The sequence below is a fragment of the Phascolarctos cinereus genome, unplaced genomic scaffold, assembly GCF_003287225.1.
Source record: "Phascolarctos cinereus isolate Bilbo 61053 unplaced genomic scaffold, phaCin_HiC Scaffold_4;HRSCAF=312, whole genome shotgun sequence".
Lineage (NCBI taxonomy): Eukaryota > Metazoa > Chordata > Mammalia > Diprotodontia > Phascolarctidae > Phascolarctos > Phascolarctos cinereus.
The window spans coordinates 142,519,865-142,529,295 of NW_027555847.1; the positions used below are offsets into that span (position 1 = coordinate 142,519,865).

At 38.0% G+C, this 9,431-nt stretch overlaps 1 pseudogene; it reads right to left on the reverse strand.

Annotated features, from left to right (window-relative positions):
- Window positions 1-8,079: 8,079 nt before the first annotated feature.
- Window positions 8,080-9,038, reverse strand: LOC110214497 (olfactory receptor 13D1-like; annotated as a pseudogene).
- Between the last annotated feature and the right edge of the window lie 393 nt (window positions 9,039-9,431).

Consider the following 9,431-nt stretch of genomic DNA (forward strand, 5'->3'; position numbering starts at 1 on the left):
AGGAAAAGGTGAGTGGTAGAGGAAAAAATTGGGAAAATAAATTAAAGTGATGCAAAAAAAGAGTATAAAAAGAAAATTAACAAGTTGGTAAAAGACACAAAAAAATCACAGAGAAAAAAAAAGAAAAGTGGCCGAGTGGAAAAAGAGATACAAAATCTCCTTGAAAAAAATAATTCTTAAAAATTAGAATTGGAGGAGCAGCTAGGTGGCACAGTGGATAGAGCACTGGCCCTGGAGTCAGGAGGACATGAGTTCAAATCTGGCATCAGACACATAACACTCACTAGTTGTGTGACTCTGGGTAAGTCAATTAACCCCAATTACCTACCTCATCAAAAAAAAAAGTTAAAATTGGGCAGGTGGAAGCTGATGACTCTGTGAGATGTCAAGAAACAATAAAACATAGTTAAAAATTTAAAAAATAGAATCAAATATGAAATACCTCATTGGAAAAACATCTGACCTGGAAAATAGATAGAAGAGAGAGAATTTTAAAATTATTGGACTACAAGAAATCCCTGGGTGAAAAACATCATATTTTAAGAAATTGTAAAGGGAAACTGCCCTAATATCTTAGGTTCAGAGGGTAAAATGGTAATTGAATGAACCCACCAATCACATCCTGAAAGAGATCTCAAAATGAAAACTCCCATGAATATTATAACCAAATTTCAGAGCTCCCAGGCCAAAGAGAAAATATTGCAAGAAATCATAAAGAAACAATTGAAATACTGTGGAGCCACAGTCAGGATCACACAAGATTCAATAGCTTCCAGTTTAAAGAAGTGTAGGTCTTGGAATGTGGTATTCAAGAAGGCAAAGAAACTAGGATTACAAGCAAGAATCACCTACCCAGCAAAACTGAATATAATTCTTCAGGGGAATAAAATGGATAATTAATGAAGTAAAGGACTTTCAGGCATTCCTGATGAGCAAACCAGAGCTGAATAGAAAAGCTGACATGCAAACACAAGAATTAAGAGAAGCAGAAAAAGGTAAACATGAAAGAAAAATCTTCAGGGATTTAATAATGTTAAACTGTTTACATTCCTACGTGGGAAGATGAATCATCTAACTCCTAAAAACTCTCATTATTAGGGCAGTTAAAGGATTTTACATAAATAGAGGTGTGGGTGTGAGTAAATTATGTTAATATGGTCTCCAAAAATGAAAGAGGAGAGAGATGCACTCAGTGAAAGAGGAAGGGAGAGATAGAATGAGGAAAATTTTCTCAAGTAAAACTGGCACACAAGGATAAGCTTTTACAAGAGAGGAGAAATGAGGGTAGTGGACAATGCTTTGAACCTCACTCTCATTGGCTCAAAGAGGGAAGAAAAAAATACCCTTAATGAGATCTTTGTTTGATCTGAGTAGCTTCAAAATTGAATATCAACCATTTCCATGGCTATTATTTGTCCTAGAAATGTTGTATGTAGTAGAAGTATTGTGCAGCCCTAGGTCATGTCACTCACAGTGGTTACTAAATCTACCTTCCCTATTTGTTCCATCATGAATTATCCTAGTTGCTTGTGGACCCTAGGCCTGTGAGTGCATAAGCCCTTGCTAATCAGCGTGGTTGCATTTTTAATCCAGCAATTAGCACCCTCGGCAAACACATTCTCCTACTTTCTCTTCAGGCAAAACCAATGTGAATGGAAGCAGCTCTTCCTGACAACTAAACGTGCTTTTGTTTTATATTGAAGATTGCAGTAGCTGCCTCTGGTTCTGAATAGCTTAGGAACTGAGGTAAGTATTCTGGATTCAAACCTTTATTTATTTATTTTTTTAAAGAACATCTTTGAGTCTCAATTCAAAAAAAATGAATCCCTTCTACAACATTCTTGAATGAGTGGCCAATTAGCCTCTACTTTAAGCCTCTGATGATGGGGAATGCACTACCCATTGAGGCAGCTCATTTCATTTCTGGTAGCTCTAATAATAATTATTATAATTATTAATAATAACAACAACAACAATGCCTGATAATAATATATATGATCACCTGGTTTTTACATTGTCCCTGTGATTAAGTTATTACGTTCCCCAGAGGATCATTTCTCCAAACTGTCTTTTCTAAAAAAAAATTATAGTATTTTCAATTCAAAAAATCATTTTTATAACACAGTACAATAAAAAAAAGATGATTGAACATGAAACTGAAAATCTACCCTGTACAATTTGCTATTACCTCCAAATATACCACAAAGTTATCGTATAGTTTTTTCCCTTTATTTTCCCCTCCAATTCCAGAAATGGCTACCATTAGACACACACACATACACATATGTTATTCTATACATACTTCTATTTATCCATTCTTTCTCTTGATGAAGATAGCATCTTTCTTCATATGCCCTTTGGAGGTAATTTGGGTATTTACAAAAGTTAAAATAACTTATTTCCTCAGAGCCACTCTTAAGACAATGTCGCTGTTACTGTATACAATGTTCTCTTGTTCCTGCTCACTTCACTCTTCATCATTTCATTTAATGCAAGTCTTTCCATGCCTTTCTAAAATCAATGAGCTCATCATTTCTCATAGCGCAGTAGTATTCCATCACATCAGACACCACAACTTATTCAGTCATTCTTCAATTAATGGGGATCCCTGCAATCTCCAGTTCTTTTCCACCACAAAGAGAGCTGCTATAAACATCCCATTCACATTCAAAGTCATAATTATTTCTGAATTTCACTCCATCTTATTTGTGCTCAATATTTTCTTTTCAGCCTTTCTTTTTGCTCTATCCCTTTCACCTTATCTTCTTTCTCCACCCTCCCACATCCTATTTCACTCACCCCTCCAAGTGTCCCCATCCCCTCCCCCCTCCCCATCTCAATCCACACACCCTTCTAAAAGTCCCTTCTACATCCTCTCCCCCAGTTTTCTTACCTCTCTACATGTTCTACCTCATTGCACAGTACTCCACCTATATATGCTTATGTTCCACTCAGATTGTCTAGTCATAGGATTATAGATCTACTGCTGGCAGAGACCTTGGAAGTGGTCTAGTCCAACACCTTCATTTTACAGATGAAGAAACTGAGGGTCACAGAGGCTGTTACCTATCCAAGTTTGTTATTTCTATTGTGTGACTCTTTGTGATCACATTTGGAGATTTCCTGGCAAAGATAATGAAGTGGTTTCCTTCTTCACCTTATTTTACAAGTGAGGAAACTGAGGCAAACAGGGCTAAGCAATTTGCCTGGGGTCACATAGATAGTAAGTATCTGAGGCAAGATTTAAACTCTACCACTACTGTGCTACTCTGATTCTGTTTTGCTTATAGAGCACAGTGCCTTCCTTGATGCAGACATGCCATACTGTGCAGGACAGTGCCAGTGTCTCCCATGTCTCATAGTTGATACTAAAGTTTTTCAGAGAGTTCTTAAGAGTATCTTTTTTTATTGCTTCTTCCTACCTTTCTGTGAGCACTTGCTTTGTGTGAGTTCTCTGTAAAATAGTCTTTTAAATAAATGTACATTTGAAATTCTGGCTACATGGGTGGCCCACCAGAACTATGCTGTTTGTAGTAGAGTTTGAATGCTTGGCAGTTCAGCTCCAGACAAGACCTCAGCGACTGGTACCTTATCTTGCCAGGTGATCTTCAGAATCTTCCCAAGAAAACTGAAATAGAAGCAGCTCAATTTTCTAGCATGGGCTGCTGGATTGTCCAGGTTTCATAAGCATACAACAATGAAGTCAGAATAATGGTTATATAGAATTTCAGTTTGACTTGCAGTCCAATGCCTCTTCTCTCCTCTGCTTTCTTTTGGAGACTCCCATACGCTGAGCTAAGCTCTGACAATGCATGTGTCAATCTCATCATCTATGTGGACATCCCTGGATAAAAATGCTCTGCTTTTTGTTGTATTGTAAACCTGAAGGTGGAGACTCTTTTTTTGGTTTTCATGGGATCCCCAAATCTCAGAACTCCAAGGAGCTCAGAGATTCTCTAGTCCAAATGGTACTTGAAGAGAAATTCCCCCTATAACAGTTCTGAAAAGTGGTCATCTAGTTTTCACTTGAAGACCTCTAGTGAGAGAAAACTCATTACCTCCAAAAACAATCCTTTACTTTTTTTTTGGATAGGACCAAGTATTGGGAAGGTTTTCCTTACATTGAGCCTATGAGACAATCAGGATGAGCCTAATGCCACTTAACCATGACAGCTCTTCAAAGTGTTAATAGCTATCATCATCTCATCATCATCATCATCATCATCTTCTTCTTCTTCTTCTTTGGCAATTGGGGTTAAGTGACTTGCCCATAGTCCCACAGCTAGTAAGTGTTATGTGTCTGAAACTGGATTTGAACTCAGGTCCTCCTGACTCCAGGGTAGGTGCTCTATTCACTGTGCCACCTAGTTGCCCCTTATCATATCCTTCTTAAGTATTATCTTCTCCCAGCTAAAGATTTTCACTTCCTTCCACCAGTCCTTGCATGACATGGTCTCAAGTTGGCTTGCCATTCCAGATTTTTCATATCCATCAGTGATGGTCATGTGCCTTGCAATACTGTGAACTCTAATCTTAGTTTTTACTAATTCATAATGGTATGTACCCCATTCATCTATATGAGTAAGATGAAACTGTAACAAAGTGTTTCTGGATTTTGTAAATGCCTTATTGTCTATGAGTATGTTCATCAAAAATCTCTTATTATTCTTAGATGGGACCACTGAGTATCAGAAAGACTCAGATCACATAAATAAAAAATAATACCACATAGAATCATGGATATAAAACTGGAAGGTACTTTAGAGGCTATCTAGTCCAACTCTTTTCTTATGCAGATCAAAAAACTGAGGCCCAGAAGAGTTGAGTGAATTCTCCAAGATCACAAGGTAGTAAATACAAGATCTGAATTTTGTACTCAGGTGCTGTGATTCTAAGCTCAGTGCTCTTTCTACTGTACCATATGGGACGATGAAATGATCCTTAAATGGGAGACTGAAGGACTGACCAAGAATTTTTGAGTTGAAGTTGTCCTAGAAGAGTCAGCGGTATAGGAAGATCTTCTGAGGTGTGGATTTATAGGAGAACGATCAATACCTTCATTCTTTAAAATAGGTTTCCTGTGACCCTATAGAGAATATTTTCCCTTCTTATATAACTTCAAATTATTCATTTGGTCTGGGTTGTTGGAAATTAAACACTGGGGTGGTAGTGGTACTTATGGTGGAAATAATACTAGAGAAACTGGAAACAAAGAAGACCTCTTTTAACATGTTTTCTTTCCAAAGACACCTCTTTTATTACCAAATAATAGTGTCTCAAATGCTTTAACACCATTAATATCCAATGACAGGTGAGGCCTGTGGGATTCACATTAACAGACCATGAAGAGGACTCCATCAATCAAAAAGCATTTGTTAAACGCCTTTGCCAATACAAGAGTATCTATTTGCAAGGCAAATGAGGGAGACAACAAATGCATGTATAAATACATAAAGGGCACATACAAAGTGTATACATACAAGTGTATCCAAAGCAGTTTTAAAACAAGATAGTTTGGGAAGGAAGGCACTAGTAATCAGAAGGAACCAGGAAAGGATTCATATAGAAGTTGGTACTTGGGTGGCATCCTTAAAGAAGAAAGGGACTCTGAGGTGGAAATAATGAAGGAATTCAATTCAAGTGGGTACAACTGCCAGAGGAAAGGGTTGGGGATGGAGCATTGTATGTGAAGAAAGGAGAGAAAGTCATCTTAGCTGAAGTACAGAGTGCAGGGAAAGAGTTATGTTTAGTCAGGCTGCAAGGATAGGTTGGCGCCAGGCTGTGAAGAAAGGCAGAGTGGTTGTGGTGGTGGGGTGCATCCCTTTCAAGTCTTAATTAGAACTGTGCAAAAGTGGAATTGACTAACTCAAGAGGTAGTGTTTTCCTTCTCGTTGTAAGACTTTGAATAGAGGTTAGATGACTATTGTTGCTGGGTTGTTTAACTAATGCCTGATTCTTCGCCAACCCCATTTGAGATTTTCTTGGCAAAGATATGGGAGTGGTTTGCCGTTTCCTTCTCCAGCTCATTTTACAGATGAAGAACCAGAGACAAACGGGGTTAAATGACTTGCCCAGAGTCATATACCTAGTAAATGTTGGAGGCCACGTTTCAACTCAGGAATGTGTGTCTTCCTGACTCCAGGCCTGACACTCTATCTACTGTGCCACCTTGCTGCCTCTAGATGAAGTACCTACTTCACAGGGACTGTATATTTTTTAAAAGGTAGTCTTATAATCCAAAGCTTATCTGAAAGACATTCCCTCAAAAACATACTATAGATGACTGCTTCTCAGGTAATGTATGCTGGGTTTTTTTGGAATTTCTTTCAGATAAGTTTTGGATTATATAAGTATTGAGGCCTTTTCCAACCCTCAATTTCTATAATTCTATGATTCTCCATTTGTCTGGAAGAGGTGGCCTTAAATTATAGAAACACCCAACTGGTGGGCACAAGTGCTGGAATATGAATGTGAAACTTGCTAGTTGATAGTGAGTACAGTTTTAACCAATTTTTGCATGGAAAAGATAAGGGACCCATAGTCTCCTGCCTTCCTTTTAAACATCTTTGCAGAGAAGTCTAATATTTATTTTTAAATTCTTGATGCTCAAATGCAAACTTAGCAATGAGTGCTATTGACCTCATGCAATTCCTGGAGGACCACTCTTTTGGAAGATTCAAGTCACAAATGGCCCAGAGGTCAATGGAACATGTGCATGATATTCACAAACAATTAAAGTATATTTCCTGTGATGACTTACATGCAAAATGTCATGGAAAGGATACCACTGAGGTCATGTCTGACCAGGAGAGGAGGTGGGCACGTAAGGTAGAAGCAAGGGTATGCTAGAGTTAGCTTGTACCAGCTTACAAGAGTTAATAGTAAAATTTTCAGTGTGAGCATTTACACCTGGAATATCAGCAAAATACTACAAATCAGAGATTAATTTGTAGTTTTGTTGATTGTCCAGGCTTAAGAAAGTGATGGCCAAAGTGTTAACTAAGAGAGATTAAACCTAAATGTTTGTTGTGTTTATTGAGGTTTTTTTGAGCTGGTTGATAAACATTTACCAGAACATCTCTGTGTATAAGAAAATCACAAAATGTCCAGATTGGAAATGATTCTAAAAGTCATCTAGCTTGTGTTGGTCTGACCAGGAGTCTTTACAACCTCCCCCAAAAGTGTTCATCCAGATTTTGCTTAAGGGCATGTCAAGAAGAAGAGCTCAACCTTTTCAATTTTTGGATAGCCCCAATAATGAGGGGATTTTTCCTTATACTGAATAAGAGTCTATGTCTTGGCTGCTTCTACCTTTTTGTTTCAGCCCACTGGAGCTAAGTAGAATTAGTCTCATTTTGCTTTCCTATCACAACTCTTCAAATATTTGATGCCTTGAAAATAAAGGCAACATACTGGTACTGTGGGACCTTTGGTAAATATGTATATATGCATGTGTCTGTCTATATCTATACATACATATATGTCTATTTTTATATGTTCAGCTGTATCTGTATCTCTATCTATTTCTGCATCTGTATCAGTAACTATATCTATATATGCGGGGCACTTTGGTGGCATACTGGATACAGCACCAGGCCAGGAGTCAAGAAGACTTATTTTTTTGAGTTCAAATCTGGCCTCAGACACTTTCTAGCTTTGTGAGCTTGGGCAAGTCACTTAAACCTGTTTGCCTAAGTTTCCTCATCTGTAAAATGACCTGAAGAAAAAAAATGGCAAACCCCTCAATTACCTTTGCCAAGAAAACCCCAAATGGGGTCATGAAGTTGGACATGACTGAACTATTCACACACACATACATGTACCTATATATACACATCTATACATATACATATCTGTGTATACATACACACACACACACAAACACCAAAAAGCAGATTTGGAGTTCATTGTGCAAATCTATTTATAGGAAAATATGCAATCTACATCCGTGAACCAAGGATCGCAGAGGTCAAAGTAAAAATATTTTTAAAAGCAAATTTTTTGAGTTCACAGATGAACAAAATGAAGGCTTCTTCATAACAATGTCAGTGATTCCTGAATATATACTTTGTAATTCTCTTATGTTTGAAGTCTAGCATGAATCAATGTTATATGTTTCATGAACAGCAGCTTTTTCACTGCTGTCTTCACCTCCTTGTTCCTCAGACTATAGATAATGGGATTCAGCATGGAAGTCACTGCACCATAGAGCAAAGCAATCAGTTTGTCTGAATCTGGATCCTTTGCCCTGGGTTTCGAGTACATGAAGAGTATAGTTCCAAAGAATATGATGACCACAGTCAGTTGGGCTGAAGAGGTGGAGAAGGCTTTCTTCCTTCCTTCAGCTGAGTTGAGTCTCAGAATGGTGGCAAGGATAAATATATATGAGATAAGAATGAGCAGCACTGGAGTCATTGTGACCAGCACAGGGCTATCATCACGACAAAAACAATGAGAGAAATATATACGTAGGCCAGTTTCAGGACAGCCAGGATTTCACAAAAAAAAAAATGATCAATGATATTATTTCCACAGAAGGAAACCCTCAATGCAAGGACTGTTTGCAGTAATGAATTTACACTCCCAACTATCCAGCTCAGGGCTGCCAACTGCACACACACTCTCATATTCATCATGATTGTGTATCTCAGGGGACTGCAGATGGCCACATACTGGTCATAGGCCATCATGGCCAGCAACACACACTCTGTTGTTCCCAGTGCAACAGTTAGGTACATTTGTAACGCACATCCTGGGAAAGATATGGTTTTTCTGACTGATAGGAAATTGACCAACATGAAGGGAACAAAGGAGGATGTACCAAAGATGTCCATGAAGGAGAGGTTACTAAGGAAGAAATACATGGGGGTGTGAAGGTTGGAATCCAGAATACTCAACATGATGAGAGAGGAGTTCCCCAGCAAGATGATCAAATATATCCCCAGGCATAACACAAAGAGAGCAATCTCAACATTGTGATGTTTAGAAAGCCCCAGCAGAAAGAATTCCAGCACAAGAGTCTGATTTGCCCCATCCATTTTCTTATCCCTCTTTTACTTTTAGCATTAACTACTTGGAAAAGCACAAGGTTAATTCAAATATTCCTTCAAATACAAATTCTCCTTGCACTATTAGCTGTTTAAAACAGGGATGACTCTTCTGGTTACATTTCATATCTTCATTTAAAGCTATAGAAATGATTTTTATATGAAATTTGAGGACATGTTCTAGGCTACAATTTAACCCTGCAAGATGATTCCTGTGTTTTACCTGATGCTGCTTTAGTCCCAAATATTAAATGTCCCAAATACTTCTACGAATGCAGTGAAACTAATACTGATTTTCCCCAATCACATTGTCAAGTGTTTAGGTGTTTTCAATATTTCTCCAAGTTCACTTGCTTGTTACTGCTGATGGATGGCAGCTTCCAT